The sequence below is a fragment of the Myotis myotis genome, unplaced genomic scaffold, assembly GCF_014108235.1.
Source record: "Myotis myotis isolate mMyoMyo1 unplaced genomic scaffold, mMyoMyo1.p scaffold_m19_p_4, whole genome shotgun sequence".
Lineage (NCBI taxonomy): Eukaryota > Metazoa > Chordata > Mammalia > Chiroptera > Vespertilionidae > Myotis > Myotis myotis.
The window spans coordinates 7,681,692-7,698,879 of record NW_023416346.1 but is presented as its reverse complement, the minus strand read 5'-3'; the positions used below and the strand labels follow the sequence as shown (position 1 = coordinate 7,698,879).

At 41.5% G+C, this 17,188-nt stretch overlaps 1 protein-coding gene and 1 non-coding gene across 3 annotated transcripts in view; one reads left to right on the top strand and one right to left on the bottom strand.

Moving 5' to 3' along the window:
* The window catches only part of SHROOM4 (shroom family member 4), a 220,405-nt gene that overhangs the window by 146,898 nt on the left and 56,319 nt on the right, over positions 1-17,188 (top strand). The window lies entirely within an intron of this gene.
* On the bottom strand, positions 10,622-10,723 carry LOC118654828. The gene has a single exon (XR_004967093.1). It is a non-coding gene; the product is annotated as a U6 spliceosomal RNA (small nuclear RNA).

Genomic DNA, 17,188 nt, shown 5'->3' with positions numbered 1-17,188 from the left:
TTTGGGTCCTCTCTCTTTGTTTCTTGGTGAGCCTGGCGAGATGTTCATCAATTTTGTTTAGCCTTTGAAAGTACCAGCTTGTGGTTTCATTGATCTTTTGTATTGTGTTTTTTTTTTTTTTTGGTCTCTATGTCGTTTATTTCTGCTCTGATCTTTATTATTTCCTTCCTTCTGGATACTGTGGGCTTTTCTTGTTGCTCTCTAATTCTTTAAGTTGTAAGGTTAGATAATTTATTACCAGTTTTTCTTGTTTTTTTGAGATAGACCTGTAGAGCTATGAACTTCCCTCTCAGGACTGCTTTCATTGTGTCCCATAGATTTTGGATTGTTGTGTTTTCATTGTCATTTGTTTCCAGGATGCTTTTTATTTCGTCTTTGATCTCTTTGGTAACCTAATCATTGTTTAATAGCATGCTGTTTATCCTCCAAGTGTTTGATTTTTTTTCATTGTTTTTGTTGTAGTTGATTTCTAGTTTTATGCCATTGTGATCTGAGAAGATGCTTGTTATGATTTCTATCCTCTTGAATTTAAAGAGACTTTTCCTGTGTCCTAATATGTAGTCTATCTTTGAAAATGTCCCATGTGCACTGGAGAAGAATGTATATTCTGTAGCTTTGGGGTGAAATATTCTGAAGATGTCAATTAAGTACATCTGATCTAGTGAGTCATTTAGGATTGCTGGTTCTTTGCTGATTTTTTGTTTAGAGGATTTATCCAGTGGTGTCAGTGGGGTAGTAAAGTCCCCTACTATGATTGTATTGCTATCGATCTCTCCCTTGATATCTTCCAGAAGTTGTTTTATGTATGTGGGTGTTCCTAGATTGGGTGCATATATGTTTACCAGAGTTATGTCTTCTTGTTGAATCGATTCCTTTAGTATTATGTAGTGGCCTTCCTTACCTTTTGTTATGGCCTTCACTTTGAGGTCTATTTTGTCAGATATAAGTATCACAACCCCAGCTTTTTTCTCATTTCCATTTGCCTGAAAAAATTTTCTATCCCTTCACTCTCAGTCTGTGTGAATCCTTTGTCCTGAGGTGGGTCTCTTGCAGACAGCAAATATGTGTGTCATGTTTTCTTATCCATTCAGCTACCCTATTTCTTTTGGATGGTGCATTTAATCCATTTATGTTTAATGTTATTATTGACTAGAGGCCCAGTGCATGAAAATTCATGCATTGGTGGGGGGTTCCTCAGCCCGGCCATCCGAGGCTTGCCTGTGCCTCAGGCCCACCCTGGGCGGCTGCTGGGCAGCTGGCATCTGAGGCCTGCCTGCACCTCGGGCGTCGACTGGGCAGCTGCCACCCAAGGCTTTCCTGTGCCTTGGGCCGGCCCTGGGCGGCTGGGCGGCTGAGGGTGGGTCCGGCTGCACTGTGCACCTGCTGCCCCCTGGCAATGCTGAAAGGACTGGGGGACTCCAGCAGGGCTGAGGGGACTAGGTGCCACCATCTTTGTGATGTGTGGTGGTCAATTTGCATATTCTCTCTTTATTAGATAGGATAAGTGTTTGTTTGTTGTCATTTTTATCCTTAATGTTTGTGCTTCTTCTTGCCTTTCTGTTTCTCCTTTTTAAAGCAGTCCCTTTAGCATTTCTTGCATTGCTGGCTTGGTAGTAATAAACTCTCTTAGCCCTTTTTTGTCTGTGAAGCTCCTGATTCCACCTTTAATTTTGAATGATAGCCTTGCTGGGTATAGTATTCTTGGATTCAGTCCCTTGCTTTGCATCACTTTGTATATTTCATTCCATTCCCTTCTTGCCTGGTGTGTTTCTGTTGAGAAGTCAGTTGATATTCTAATAGGAGCTCCCTTGTAGGTAACTTTCTGTCTCTCTCTGGCAACCTTTAAGATTCTTAGTTTGTTGTTGGTGTTTGCCAATTTAATTATGATGTGTCTTGGTGTCAGTCTTTTGGGGTTCATCTTGTTTGGGATTCTGTGCTTCTTGGACTTGCATAGTTTTTTTCTTGCCAATATCAGGGAAGTTTTCTGTCATTATTTCTTCAAAAAACAGGTTTTCTATTCCTTGCTTCTCTTCCTCTCCTTCTGGTACCCCTATTATGCAAATATTGTTTTGTTTTGTGTTGTTCCAAAGCTCCCTTAGGCTCTCCTCCTGCTTTTTAAATCTTCTTTCCAATTGTTGCTGTGTTTGTGTGTTTTTTTCCTACCTTGTCTTCTAATTTGCTGATGCAGTCCTCAGCCTCTTGTAGTCTACTGTTTAAACCTTCCATTGTGTTCTTTATTGCAACTATGTCATTCTTCATCTCTTGGTTCCTTTTCATGTTGGTGACATTCTCATTCAGCTCCTTATAATTCTCATTGAGTTGTATTTGTCATTGAGTTGTGTGTATTTGTCATCCAGCCGTTTGAGCATCCTTATAACCATTACTCTGAATTCTTTCTCTGATATGTTTCTAACCTCAGTTTCATTTAACTCTTTCTGGTGATTCTTTTTTTTCCTTTCCTTTGGGGATTGCTTTTTTGTCTTCCCATGTTTTGCTGTAATGTTTTAACTGTAGATCCGATTGCTTTGCTACCCATATTCTTTTGGGGATGGTGCTACTGTTGTGATCTCTCAGGTCTCCGGGGCTTGGTAATCTAGTGTAGCTTCCTACTTGAGCTATTTGGGTTCTCTTGATGTAGGCCTATGAGCTGGAAAGGTGCATCTGTGGTGTCTAGATGTCAGCAGCAGCCGTGGAGGGGGGTGTACTGAAACCATGTAATTGAGGTTTCTGTGGGCAGGTATCCAGGGTGAGTGAATTCAGAATTTCTACTGCTGGAGAAAGTGCATCCATGTTTGTCCAAGATTGCACCTAGCAGGAGTTTGCAGCGGCTCCCATGAGCGCCTTGTGGATAGATGGGGTCTAGGTGCTTACTCATTGGAAATGTGCAACTGTGGTGGTGAGTTTGCCAGCACCGAGCTCTGATGCACTCTGAGGGTCCCTGGCACTAAAGATGCGCAGCTGGGTTGTCTGTAGGCAGTTACTCAGGATGCGGGAATTCAGAATTTCTACTGTGGGGCAGTGTGCCCCTGTCTGTTCAAAATCACACCCAGCAGGGGTTCACAGCGGCATCCAAGAGCTGCCTATGGAGTGGTGTGCCCTGAAGCCTGCACGCTGGAAACGTGCAAATGTTGGAAATGCGCGAATGTTGGAAATGCATGAACGTTGGAAACACATGAATGTGGCATCCAGAGTTCTGCCACTGGGGAGAGGGAAGTTGCACTTACTGCTGTGGGAGCAGTGCACCTTTGGAGGTGGAGGTCCCAGGGTCCGTGGGTCTGTGGGTGGGGCAGCAGGATTTTGGCTGGAGTGGCTGCTGGGTTGTGGGCAGTGTCCAAGGCCTATCTGGGTGGTGGGGTTGATTAGTTCCTAGAAGAGGCCGCTCTCCCCTTCAAGATGGCGTGGGCCCTGTGCCCGAGTCCCGCAGTCCAGGGAGTGCCCGCAGAGGTGGTAGTCTCTCCCTGTCCAAGAGAGCCTGGTCTGCCAGCCCCTGCTGCTCCTGTCGGATTTAACTGTCCCTCATTCACTCACACACACACACCACACACATCCACACTCTCTCCTTTCATCCCCTCACTCACTCACTTCCTATCCCTCACCTCTGTCCTACCAGCTGCCATCTTTTCCCACTCCCCAACTACCAGTCTTTTTACTTTCACAGCCAGGCTTCTTAGGCTCTTAAAAAGTATTCTTAACATTCATTGTCTCCGTTTTCTTATCTCCCATCTCCTTACTACAACCTGGCTTCTGCCTGTACCACGACTGTTTTCTATATAGTTCCAAAATGAATTATGTCCTCCAGACTGCAAAAAAATATCAAGGAGCAACTTTCCTTATCTTTTTCCAGTGGGCATTTTTCAATAGTAGTTTCCAGTAGTGTAATACAGTGGAATGAACATAGATAGCCCTTGTTATATAACGGAACTAATGTCAAATAACATATCCACTGGCTGACCTTTTATAAGTTACTTAATCATAACTTCCTCATCTATAAGATAGGAATAATGATATCTACTTTACAGATTTATATGAGTAAATGAGGTGATATGTATAAAACCCTTTTGGAAATAGTAGTTGGATGAGCTCTTCTTTCTAGAAATTTCTTCCCTTTGATTAATTATCAAACAATTTTTTTCAGGGTTTTATTCCTACTAATTATTTTTAGCTCTTCTTCCTTAATTTATCTCTTAACCACTTATATATCCTAAAACAGTAGTCCTCAAACTTGAGTGTGCATTAAATCCTCTGGAGAGTTTCTGACTAATAAATTGTCAGGTAATGCTGGTGCTACTAGACTGAGTACTGAACTTTGACAACCACTACCTAGAGTTCTGTCTTAGACCTTCTTTCTCATTTAAACATTTCTCTGAGACTTTGGGTATCACTAATGACTGCCAGATATCGCTATCCAGAGAAGACCACACTCCTAAATTTCAGATTATCATTTTCAACTGCATATTACACTTCTCCATCAAGTAGTTTCCCAAACAAATCATAATGCAACATGCTCAAACTGATTCTAAAACACATATGGAAATATAAATGTATAAGCTGATTCAGGAAAGAGCTGAAAAAAGAAGAGTATTAATGGAGAAAGGGACCTTACATGTTGAAAAAGGTTCTCTTAATATATAAAGAGATTGTGAGATTGAAAATTTCTAAAGAATATACCAACAAACCATTTGAAGGAGGAAAAAAGGAACTAAGCAGGCAGTCTGGAGAAAAAGTTGGTTTATAAAAAAATAAATGAAAAGATGCTCAAGAAAACAAATAATTAAAGAAATATAAATTAATTTAAGCAACAACTTTCACCTTAAATCACAACTTTCACTTATCAGAATGGCAAAAAAACAGAGCATTTAATATATCTGTTTTTTGGCAAGCATGTTGAGAAACACATACTTTTACCTTTCTATATATCTTGCTACTCAAAATGTGATCCTAGGACCAGCAGTATCTGTATCAACCAAGAGCTTATTAGAAATGCAGCCCCATCCCAGACCCATTGAATCAGAATCTGCATTTTAATGAGATCTCCAGGTCATTTGTTTGCACATGAAAGTTTGAAAAGCACTGCTCTCATATATTGTTAGTGGAAGTACAAATTAGCATAACCTCTTTGGATTTCAGGAGACTTTACAACAACTAAACATTTGCATACTCTTTGAACCAAAATTCCGTTTGTAGGAATTTATCTAACAGATATAACCATGCATGTATGTAAAGATGTACAAAGGTATTCATTGCAGCAATATTTGTATTAGCAAAAATTAGAAACAACCTCAGTGTTCCTTAATTGGATAAAGGGTAAATAAACTATGAAAAATCCAGACAGTGCAATACTGTGCAGTTATTAAAAATCTGTGAAAAAGTGCATGCAGATAGGAACTTATCTTCCAGATGTATTGTTAAGCAGAAACAGCAAGGTTCTGAACAGTATTATTATAATGCCCATTTTATAGTTAATGTGAGGCAGAGATGTTAAATAACTAGTTTAAGGCCACACAGCTAGCAATGGAGGATTTAGATTCAGACAGTCTGGTTTCCAGGGCTTATTCTCTTAACACTATGTTATACTGCTGCTCAGGAGTAAACAAAAACAAGAAACTGTTTACTGTGTTTCCCCCTGGAGTCTTTCTCATTATACATGCCTTTGTACTATATGAATTGTTTGCCTTCTGCAAGTATTGCTTAAAAAATAAGAAATACTTAAAAATCAACTTGTCCAAAATTGGAATAATTCCCCTCTACTCTTCTGCTGGCATTGGTGACAGACAGAATCATTCATTGAAATGAGAAATCTGGCAGGCATCCTGGATTTCCTCTTCTTTACCCCTCACATCTGTCTAATCAGGCACCAAGATTTGTTGGTTCTATCTCCTAGACAAGATAATTCTCAAATCTGCCCCCTTAATTCTATCCCTGAATTATAGAACTTGGATTATAACATTTATTTTCTAACTGGTCCACTTGCTTCTTTTCTCCCTACAAAATTCTAACATACTAGTATACATCTTTACAAAATGCAAATCTGGTTCTGCCAGTGTTGCTTAAAATCTATCACTGGCTCTCCAGTGCCTGTGAGAAAAGTCCAAACTCATTAACAACCTAGATCTTTTACATTCTAGCCCAGCCTGCCGCTCTAGCCTTACTTCCCACCACCCCTCTTCATATATTTTACCCTCAGGATATAAATTTTTCCTCACATTTCCATAATTTTAACATGCTATTCCTTCTACAGAAATACTTTTCATCTGGATAAATTCCTATCCTTCCTTAAAGACCAGACTTTAAGCATGATCTCCTTTATGTAGATTTCTCTGGCTGCAAGCTCTAAGAAATTATGCATTCTTTTCCGTGCTCTCTCAGTGTACCACAGGAAATGTCTCCATTATCAAAGCACTCCTGCCTGAATGCTAGGCATTCACACTCCTTATGGACCCCAATGTGGATGCAGTATCCTTCAGCCTGCTTCTCTAGCTCTCCCCCATGGCTAGATCAGGCTTTTTCCCCGAGGCCTACCATGGGCCCCCAGCACTCTTCTTGCTTACCTAGAACATCTGGGAGATTTTCCCTTTTATTTTCAATTTTAGATTCATCATCCCCCCCGCCCCCATCCTTCTATCTCTATCTTTAGGCAAGGCCAGTTAGAATAATGGTTAAGAACACGGGCTGCCTAGGTTCTAATACCATCTCTATGACTTTTGAGTTCTGTGATCATGGGCAAGTTACTCAACCTTTCCAAGCCTCTGATTTTCTCCTCTTCAAAATGGGGATGACAACGGTAGCACTTGCCTCATAGGGTTGTTATGGAGTATTACATATTTTATTATTTGGCCCAGCTGGCATGGCTCAGAGGATGAGCGTCAACCTCTGAACCAAGAGGTCATGGTTCGATTCCCAATCAAGGCACATGCCTGGGTCGTGGATTTGATCCCCAGTGTGGGGCATGCAGAAGGCAGCTGATCAATGATTCTCTCTCATCATTGATGTTTCTATTTCTCTCTCCCTCTCCTTCCATCTCTGAAATCAATAAAATATTTTAAAAAATATTTTAATATTTGTAACATATAGAAAACACTGGTTTTGAGATAAAAATGCCTGAAGTGTGAGGTGGGAGAACCTTCTCAAATTGGCATAGGAGGCAAACCTTTTTCTCCTTTGGGACTCTTTTCTACTAAAAGTGGCTTATTAAGATTAAGAACAAGTATAGTGAAATAACAAATCTCCTGTAAATTTGGTCTATTTACCCAAATGGATAGATTGTAAGTTTCTTGAGGGCAATAATCATAGTGCAGACATATTAAACTCCTTTGCACCTACTAGACACAGGGTCTATTCCCATCACTCTTAAAATTAAATCCAGAGTTCTTATAACCCACTCACCTAGCTCCTGGCTTCTTCTCCAACTTTATTTCCTACTCTTCTTAGTCTTGCTTATTTCACTCTGGCCACATTGACTTTCATGCTGTTCTTACACCATAGCCAGATAATTCTGTTTTAGACCATTACCCTTGCTGATGCATCAGCCTAATATATTTTTCCTACAAATATTCACCTGGCTCCTTTCCTGTGTTCACTTAGGTTGCTGCTCAAATATCACCTCCTAGCAGAGGCCTTTCCTGACCTCATTCTCTAAAATAGCATTGGCTCCATGCTCCTCTTGTCAGTCAGTCTATCCTTTGCCCTGCTTTCCCTGTCTTCATAGCATTTATTACTATCTGACATATGTTTATTGAACTGAGACCTATGAGAACTGAGGTCTTGTCTGTTTTGTTCATTGCTTTGCCCCAGCACCCTGAACAGTGCTTACTTGGCTTTCAATGACTAACAAATGAATCAATCATTCAATGACTAAATAAATGAATGAAGTCAGTGCAGAAGGGGATATACAGCAAATTCTGTTCACTCTTAGAATTTTGAATATTTCATAATTTTCATTCCATGATTCTGTCTTTCAGCTTTAGCATTTTCAAGTTAAATCTATATCCATGTATAGGTTTTGTTTCAACTTTACAAACATCACCTTGATAAAATTTAAAATCCAATTTAAGTCAAGTCCAAGTTTCAAAAAAATAGCTGATCAGTTTGTTCTCCATCCCAAGGGGAAAGAATGTGTATAATTGAGTGTGTGTGTGTGTGTGTGTGTGTGTGCGCGCGTGTGCACGCGCGTGCACATGCGCATGTGTGTTTGGGAAGATGGGAGAAGAGCGGTCCATGTTCCCTAGAAGGAGAATAATTTAATTTCAATTCTTCATTTTTTGTAAATTGTTTCAAAACCATTTTAAAAACCGAATTGAAAACCAAAGAAGTGAAAGCTTTATGAACTAGAGGTTTGTAAATATAAATATATCAGAGCAGTAAATTTCTCAGGGGCTCATGCAGAGTATTGTGGAACTGTGTGAAAATGTGTGAAAAGAACCTCTGAAAGGGAGGTAGCTATAGGGCATCTGCTTGCCAGCTCATATATTCCCACAACAAGAGGAGCTGTGACCCGAGAATTTCCCTCTTTGTTCTGGGACCTTCCTCACTATGAAGTAGTATGTTCCTGCCCCTGGAGCCTAAATTCTATTTGAGCAGTTTCTCTCTATTATATACAAAGCCACTGGCAGTTGGAGGGAGGGTCCCAGCCTGCCTTAGAAGACAAGACCCTACATAAGTCAAAGCAGCAGTCAGTAGTTTAAAGAAACAATTTGAAAATCTTTTAGATGTATGGCAGCATTTAGAGGGATGGGTCTCAAACTTGAGCACACATCAGAATCACTTGGAGAGGGCTTGTTAAAATTCAGATTGCTGCCCCCCGCCCCGAATTTCTGATTCCCAGAAATTTAGAAGCAAATAAATTTGGTTCAAGCCTTGTGTGATTTACTTCACTTCTCTGACCTGAGTTTCTTCTTTTGTAAAGTATAGTTTATAAAGCTGTAGTAAGGAATAAATGGAATGATGTCTGTGGAAGTTCTTTGTGAAGTGTAAACATGGTATACAAATATTAGCAGTTAGATGGCTTCTCAATTGGTACTTGCTGCTACCCCCACCCACCAGATTTCCCTGTGCTTTGTACCCTCTCCACCCAACTTTGTCCCAACCAAGTCCATCAGGCACCCGGAAAGAAACTAAAGCCAAAAAGGCCCTGAGTAGCAAAAATTATTTTGTTTTCAATTCAATGGGCACAGCCTTGATGCTGACTTTGATTTGACCTCCTTTTTCCTCTGCCTGTGTCCCCTAAACTTGCTCTTTGTTTTTCCAGTCCTGGCAGCCTCACACAGCAAAGAACAGCTCCCAGTGCTAATATTGGGGTAAAAAGTGTCAGATGGAGTTTTTAAAAAATTAGTAGAATAAACAGAGGAAGCCACTGCTAAGTAGGAAAGCATTTGTCGGGGAAAGCATTTTGCTAAGTTGGTGGGCTCTAAGCTGATTTCCTTAAGGGCAACATCCACATGTTTAAAATAGTTAAGTGGAAGTTCAAGTATAATTGCAGATTCCTGAGGAATATGTCAGATAATTCTAACAAACAGTTGCCAGGATACATGATATGTGTATATAGAATGGTGTTCTTTTTCTTTGGAAACCTTTTCTCATTCCATGTATTCCATGAGTAATACATAAGGCCCGACCGGTGTGTCTCAGTGGTTGAGTGCCAACCTATGAACCATGGTTCGATTCCCAGCCAGAGCACATGCCCGGGTTACGGGCTCGATTCCCAGTAGGGGGCGTGCAGGAGGCAGCCGATCAATGATTCTCTCTCATTACTGATGTTTCTCTCTCTCTCTCCCTCTCCCTTCTTCTCTGAAATCAATAAAAATATATACTTTTTAAAAGTAATACATGTGTAGTATAAAAAATTTCAAAAATTTAAATAAGTGTAAAATAATTTAAATGACCCTTAATTCTGCTACAGACAGATAAATACCTACTGGTAAGAGTACATTCTATCCTAGACTTTGAATATGTATATGCTTGTATATAAATATATGTATATACATTTTTTAAATTGGGCTGGTACTATGTACAGGTTTGTATACACTTTTTCTTTCACTTGTGATTATGTCATGAGCCTTTTCTGAGATCATTAAGTAGTCTTCAAAAGCATGGTTTTTATGAAAAAAAGGGGGGGCACATATGTAATACCCTTTGTAATACTTTAAGCAATAAAACAATTTAAAAAAAGCATGGTTTTTAATAGCAGACTATTATTGTCTCATGTAGATGTATAGTTCTTCACCTAATTCTTCCTAAATGTTGGATGGTTAGGCTGTTCTTAATTTTACCATTGTAAGTAACCCTGCAGTGGATGACACTTCATGTACATAAATCAATGTGTGCATCTCTAATTGCTCTCTTAGGATAGGTTCCTAAGAGTGGAAAAACTGGATCAAAGGGATGGGTCTCAGACTTGAGCACGCATCAGAATCACTTGGAGAGGGCTTGTTAAAATTCAGATTGCTGCCCCCCCCCCCGAATTTCTGATTCCCAGAAATTTAGAAGCAAATAAATTTGGTTCAAGCCTTTTAAAAAAGATATAATTCATATAACATAAATTAAATACTTTCAAATACATAATTCAGTGGGTTTTAGTATGGTCACAAGGTTGTGCCACCATTACTGCTATCTAATTCCAGGAAAAAAAAATGTGGAGTGCTTTACAAAGTTGTATGTCATCCTTGTGTGGGGGCCATGCCAATCTTCTCTGTATCATTCAATCTTAGTATATATTGGCTGAAGCAAGAACATTTTTTATGTCTCTTGATAACATGACAGATTTCTGTCCAGCAAATGTGTACCTGTATCCATCCCCACCTCTTTTATTGTTTTGCCTCTTTGATTACGTCTTCTTCCTCTTCCACCTGAACTGTAGCGGTACAGTAGAGATCTGCCACCCACCATCTTTCCTTTGCATACAGTACTGTGGGCAATCACATCTACTACAATAGCCTTGGCTGCTTGCCTCCTCTCTGTGGATAATGACTACATGGCCATACCCTGTCCTAACCTCTTTCCAGCACTGCATCCCAGACTCAAGGTTTTTGCTGGGCATGCCTATCTACATAATTTGACAGCACAATAAACAAACTTGTGTCTAAAATCAAACATGTATCCTGAAGCCAGCTCCTGCTTTCCACTTCCCTTTCTAAATTAGTGATAACACCATTCTCGTAGGTGTTTCAGTCATCTTAACTCTTCTTTTTCCTTTGTATTTAATTAGTAGTCCAACCCTGTTGATTCTGTCTTGCATGTTTTCTATCACATTATTCCCTTCTTTTTTCCCATTTTCTGATATTTAATAGATTATCTTTTTAATAAAGATGTCAGTTATGGAGTGTTTTGTGAGATGTTATACTTGGACATTTCTTCTTTACTGATCCTTCATTTGGTTGTTTTGGAAAAGAAGATGCTCACCCCGCCCCCTTGGGGATAAGATCTGGTTTTATATTTAACATTTCTGCTTTATATTTGATGTTACTTTGAGTTGCCTCTTTTTCCTGTTGATCATGAACCACCTGCTGTTTTTTCATTTGGAGATTATGTTTCACTGAGTATTTATTATAATTTCAGCTTTAAATATCACATTTTCATGCATTTAATACATTTAATCCTTACTGTGAAACAGATTAATGGACATTTGGTGTAAAGCTTAAGAACATTAATTTAGTTCACTCTGGTTTATTTAACTGTGTTGCAGTGCTACTGGGATACACTTTTTCAGGACATGTCTACAAGTTGAGAGAGGATGTCAGATCATAATAGCATGCCATTTCATTTTCTCATGCTGCCCAACAGTTTGATAAAGAGCACTCTTAGGGAAAAATAAATAATAGTTTTTCATTTCATTTTCAGCTTGATATTCTCATCTCCAGCTTCTAAACTGTCCTGTCATCTGTTTCTGGTACCTTGTTTTGACCCCTCATCCTAACTTTAAGATAATTTCTTTGTCTGTTCATCATTCCTCTTCCTATTTTTGCTTCTTTGAATATTTTATTCTTTTTTCATGTTTTTTTAAATTTAAAAAATATGTTGTTGAAAATATTACAGCTGTCCCCCTTTGTCCCCATTGACCCCCTCCTCCCCACTCCTCTCCCCTCCCCAGACCTTCACCCTGCTAATGTCTGTGTCCATGGATTATACATATATGCATATAAGTTTTTTGTTGATCTCTTCCCTCCCCCACTTCCCTCTGAGATTCCATAATATGTTGTATGCTTCCATGTCTCTGGATCTATTTTGTTTGTCAGATTATTTTGTTCATTAGATTCCATATATAAGTGAGATCATATGATACTTGTCTTTCTCTGGCTTATTTCACTAACATAATACTCTACAGGCCCCTCCATGCTGTCTCAAAGGGTAAGAGATCCTTCTTTTTTATAGCTGCATAGTATTCCATTGAGTAAATGTACCCTTTTTTAATTAAAAAGAGTTGGCTACAACTTGATAAGGGGCATTCATGAAAAACCTACAGCCAAAATCATACTTAATGGTAAAAGACTTAATACTTTCCCTTAAGCTCAAGAACAAGACAAGGATGTCTGCTCTCATCATTTCTAGTCAACATTATACTAGAGATTCTAGCCTGGAACCTCCAAAGGCTTTCTCTTGCCTTTTGGATTATGTAATACTAGAGGCCCGGTACACAAAAATTTGTGCACTCAGGGGGGGGGGGTCCCTCAGCCTGGCCTGTGCCCTCTCGCAGTCTGGGACCCCTCGGGAGATAACGACCTGCTGGCTTAGGCCTGCTCCCGGGTGGCAGAGGGCAGGCCCAATCCCTAGGTGCAGCCCCTGGTCGGGCTCAGAGCAGGGCTGATTGGGGAGTTGGGGCACCACCCCTGTCATGCACAGAACAGGGAGATTGGGAGGTTGTGATGCCACCCTCAGTCACGATCAGGGTAGGGCCGATTGGGGGGTTGGGGCACCGTCCCCTGTCACACTCAAGGCAGGGTCGATAGGGAGGTTGCGGCGCCACCCCTGTCACTCACAGAGCAGGGCCCATCAGGGGGGTTGGGGCTCTGTACCCTGTCACGCACAGAGCAGGGCCAATCAGGGGGGTTGGGGCTCTGTACCCTGTCACGCACAGAGCAGGGCCAATCAGGGGGTTGGGGCACTGCCCCCTGTCACTCACAGAGCAGGGCCCATCAGGGGGGTTGGGGCTCTGTACCCTGTCACGCACAGAGCAGGGCCAATTAGGGGGTGGGGCACCACCCTCTATCACCCACAGAGCAGGGCTGATCAGGGAGTTGGGGCGCCGCCACTCTCACACTCAGGGCAGGGCTGATGGGGAGGTTATGGCTCTACCCCATCACACACAGAGCAGGGCCCGTTGCAGGAGGGGGGGGTTGGGGAGCTCTCCCCTATCAGGCACAGAGCAGGGCTGATCAGGGTATTGGGGCGCCTTCCCCTGTCACGAACAGAGCAGGGTGGATAGGGAGGTTATGGCCCCGCCCCCTGTCACACACAGAGCCGCAGGGCGATCAGGGGGTTTGGGCGCTGCCCCCTGTCATGCTGATCCCGGTGCTGGGAGGCCTCGTGGCTCCGCTGATCCCGGTGCTGGGAGGCATATTACCCTTTTACTATATAGGGTAGAGGCCTGGTGCACGGGTGGGTGCCGGCTGGTTTGCCCTGAAGGGTGTCCTGGATCAGGGTGGGGGTCGCCACTGGGGTGCCTGGCCAGCCTGGGTGAGGGGCTGAGGGCTGTTTGCAGCTGGTCACACACCCTTCAGGGTGGGGGTCCCCACTGGGGTGCCTGGCCAGTCTGGGTGAGGGGCTGAGGGCTGTTTTCAGGCTGGGGGTGACTGAAGCTCCCAACCGCTCCTTTTTTCCTTTTTTTAATTTTATTCTGGGCCAGCTTTAGCTTTGAGGCTTGGCTCCAGCTCTTAGGTTTCTGGCCTTTGCTTACAATGTTGCCATCCTGCTGGCTGAAGCCCGGTGGTATTTGTTACAGAGTTTCTTAAACTGCCCGCTCAGAGGCCTGTAGCCGCAGGCGGGGAACGTTGGTTTCCTTCGTCACTGAGGCAACCAAGCCTCATGTTAGTTTCAAGCTGCCTGGCTGCCGGCCGCCATCTTGGCTGGCAGTTAATTTGCATATCTCGCTGATTAGCCAATGAAAAGGGTAGCGGTCGTACGCCAATTACCATGTTTCTCTTTTATTAGTGTAGAGAAATGCTTTAATCTGACACTTAAGGGCCACCATGTTCTTGTATCACTCTAATTTTGCTTCCTGTGTCTTATAGAAACTGTGTGTCCTTCCTACAGCATATTCCTGCTTTCCCCACTCATGTTTAAACAAAACCTGGCATAACCTCTCCTCCAGTTTTCTATAGTTGAAATTGTACTGAGTCTTCAAAAATTAGCTTGGAGTCTCTATAAAGTCTTCTTCGATTCAACCAGCTTTGCTTTCTTTTATTTAACTCTCCTTTTGTTAGCATTTCCTTTATGACATGACATTCTGTTCTGTTTAATGGTTACATAGGTATTTTTATTTACCCCTATCACACTGCAAATACCTTGAGCACCTTGATTATATTTTCTTGGTTTTGGTGTGTTTCATAGTAACACTACAAGCACCTTAAATGTAGATAGAAGCTTTATAAATGCTAGAATAAAAGAATGGTGAAAACTGCCAACATTTTTTTTTTTTTAGAACTGCTAATGACTCAGTTTCAGGAATGAATTGTGTGCTAAGAAGGAACAAATGCCAGATGACCCAAATATCACGGTTTATTCTTTTCCCTCATTCTCCACATACAACCCATCAAAAAATACCGTCAGCTTTACCTCTTCAAGATACCTAATCAAATTTCTTTTCTTTATGCCTACTGCTTCTTCCCTTGAACAAACCACCATTATCTCTTATCTATAAGAGCTTTTTAAACTGGAACCCCAGATTCTGCTCTTCTCCTACCTAAATTCATCAACCAAGTGAGATCTTCATGAAACTTAGATCGTGGTAGTCCCCTGCTTAACAACCTCTAGTAGTTAACTATACTGAGAATAAAATGTAAACTTCTTTCCTTGACTTTGAAAAATTCCATGATCTGGCCTTGGCACTTCCCCAATCTCACCTCCTACTACTGTCCACCTTGCTCGCTGTGCTCTAGCTCTGCTGAACGTTGGCCCTTCTTCATTGTCATGTTTGTTCAAGGCAGAATGAATAGGTAGGTAGTCTTGGTTCTATCTGGGTCCTAGCTATTGTTAGTTATTGTCCTACAGCTTCGTGTCTTTAGTAGTGCAGATGGCCAGAAGTAATTCCAAGGGCTTTGAGACTTGACCACAAAACCTTTCTGGATTCTATCTCTCCACTGAAAAGTGGTATCTCCAATAATGAGTTTGAGATTAGTGATATTTGGCTTAAAGGGAGAAGGAATGAAATCTACAATTCCCATAATCTTCTTCCCAAGGAATGCTACAAATATGTCTTCTAGAAACCAGAGCTGGAGGGCAAACATCCTCCACCTTCTTTATCGCTCTTGATATTAGTGTAGGAAATTGAGCATCACAGCAAAATCTGACTCTATGGATGGTTCTCTATGAACCTGCTGTCATTTTCCCTGTGTGCTCCTCTAAAGTCTCCGTCAGCCCTCTTAGCTTTTGTATATACAGGAAAGAGACAAAAACTATCTTCAGTTATTCAGTTCTTGATTGTTCCCCTTACTCCTAGAAGCTGCAAAATGTGCAAAATTCCCCTCCTTGCTTTTGGGATAACTGATAAGAAATAGTCCATGATGGGTATGTTTTATCAGACTATGCATAGAAAACCTAGAATATACTCCCCAGCCCATTCTGAAAGGGAATTCCATGTATCGTTTTCCTAAACTCCTAAACATTTTCTAGCCCCTAATATTTGAAAAACTCTCCCACATCATTCATATGGTTGCCTCCTTCCAACCTTCTTTAGAAAAAGATGTGCTCCCATGTTTTAAAGATTCCAATGTGAAAATGGAGAAATGAAAATAGAAGGTTAAATGCAAAAGCACTAACCAGATGAAGTTATCACTCTCTATTTACAAAGCCAAAAGGCACACCCTGACACATACCACAGCATTTGGGGGAGTCTTTATTTCCACCCCAACATTCCCTTCATTTCCTATTCACTACCCTGGCTTTCTTTTGGTTAGGTATGAATCCTGAGGTGGAAGGTAGAGAAGGGGATCCAGCAGATTTATATGAAAGATCTTGACCTGGCTATTCAAAGGATTGCGTGGAGAGGTGGGAAAGGTGGGAAGGCAGAGCTGGGTAACAAAAGCCCCATCTGCATAAAGTACTCATATCTGAGATGACCCAGATTATAACTTTTCCAGACTGAAAAGAAAGCCATTGTCCTAAAAGTTCTCTTTAAAATTATATATACATACACATGGTTACACATATGCAGAGATACACATACATATACATACACATATATACAAATACATAAACATACATGCACAAAGACACATACACATTTGTATACATATACATATATATTTCCCCTTGGTTGGGTCTGTAGTAAGGAACTCTAGATCACCAGGCTTCAAGTTCCCTTAGCTAACAGTGAGGAGTGAGTGGGCCTTTATAACTCTGTATCCCTCCATGGTGATCAAGCAGGTTTCCCCTCTTCTGTCAGATAAACAAGCCATGCATTGTTCTGTTCACCGGACGGTGTGCACGCTTCCCTTCCTGCTGAGCTGGCCAGAACCAGCTTGGATCCCTTCAAGTGGGGCAGGTGGAATGTGCTGTTTGTGAGGAGACTGAAAGAGCCACAAAAAGTAAACAGCTAATCAAGGACACTCTTTTGTGCTTCCCTTGTCTGAACATATTATTTTTTTATTGGAGAGAGAGAGAGAGAGAGAGAGAGAGAGAGAGAGAGAGAGAGAGAGAGAGAGAGAGAGAGAGAAACATCGATGTTAGAGAAAAACATCAATCAGTTGCCTCCCAAATGTGCCTTAACCAGGGATCGAACCTGCCGCCTTTCAGTATAGGGATTATGCTCCAACCAACTGAGACACACAAGCCAGGGGTCTAAACACTTTCAAAAAAGGAAAGACCCTGCAGTAGGTTATAGGCCAGGCATCCTGACTAAGCACAACCTCAAGCAACAGGGGCCATATTGTTCCTCTTGCCCTAGAGTAGGGCAGAGTCATGAGTCTTCCTGCTTGCTCCTTACCTGTCCCCCTAGGTCTCTCCTGAGGGGTCTGCTGGGAGCCAGGCTCAGAAATAGTTA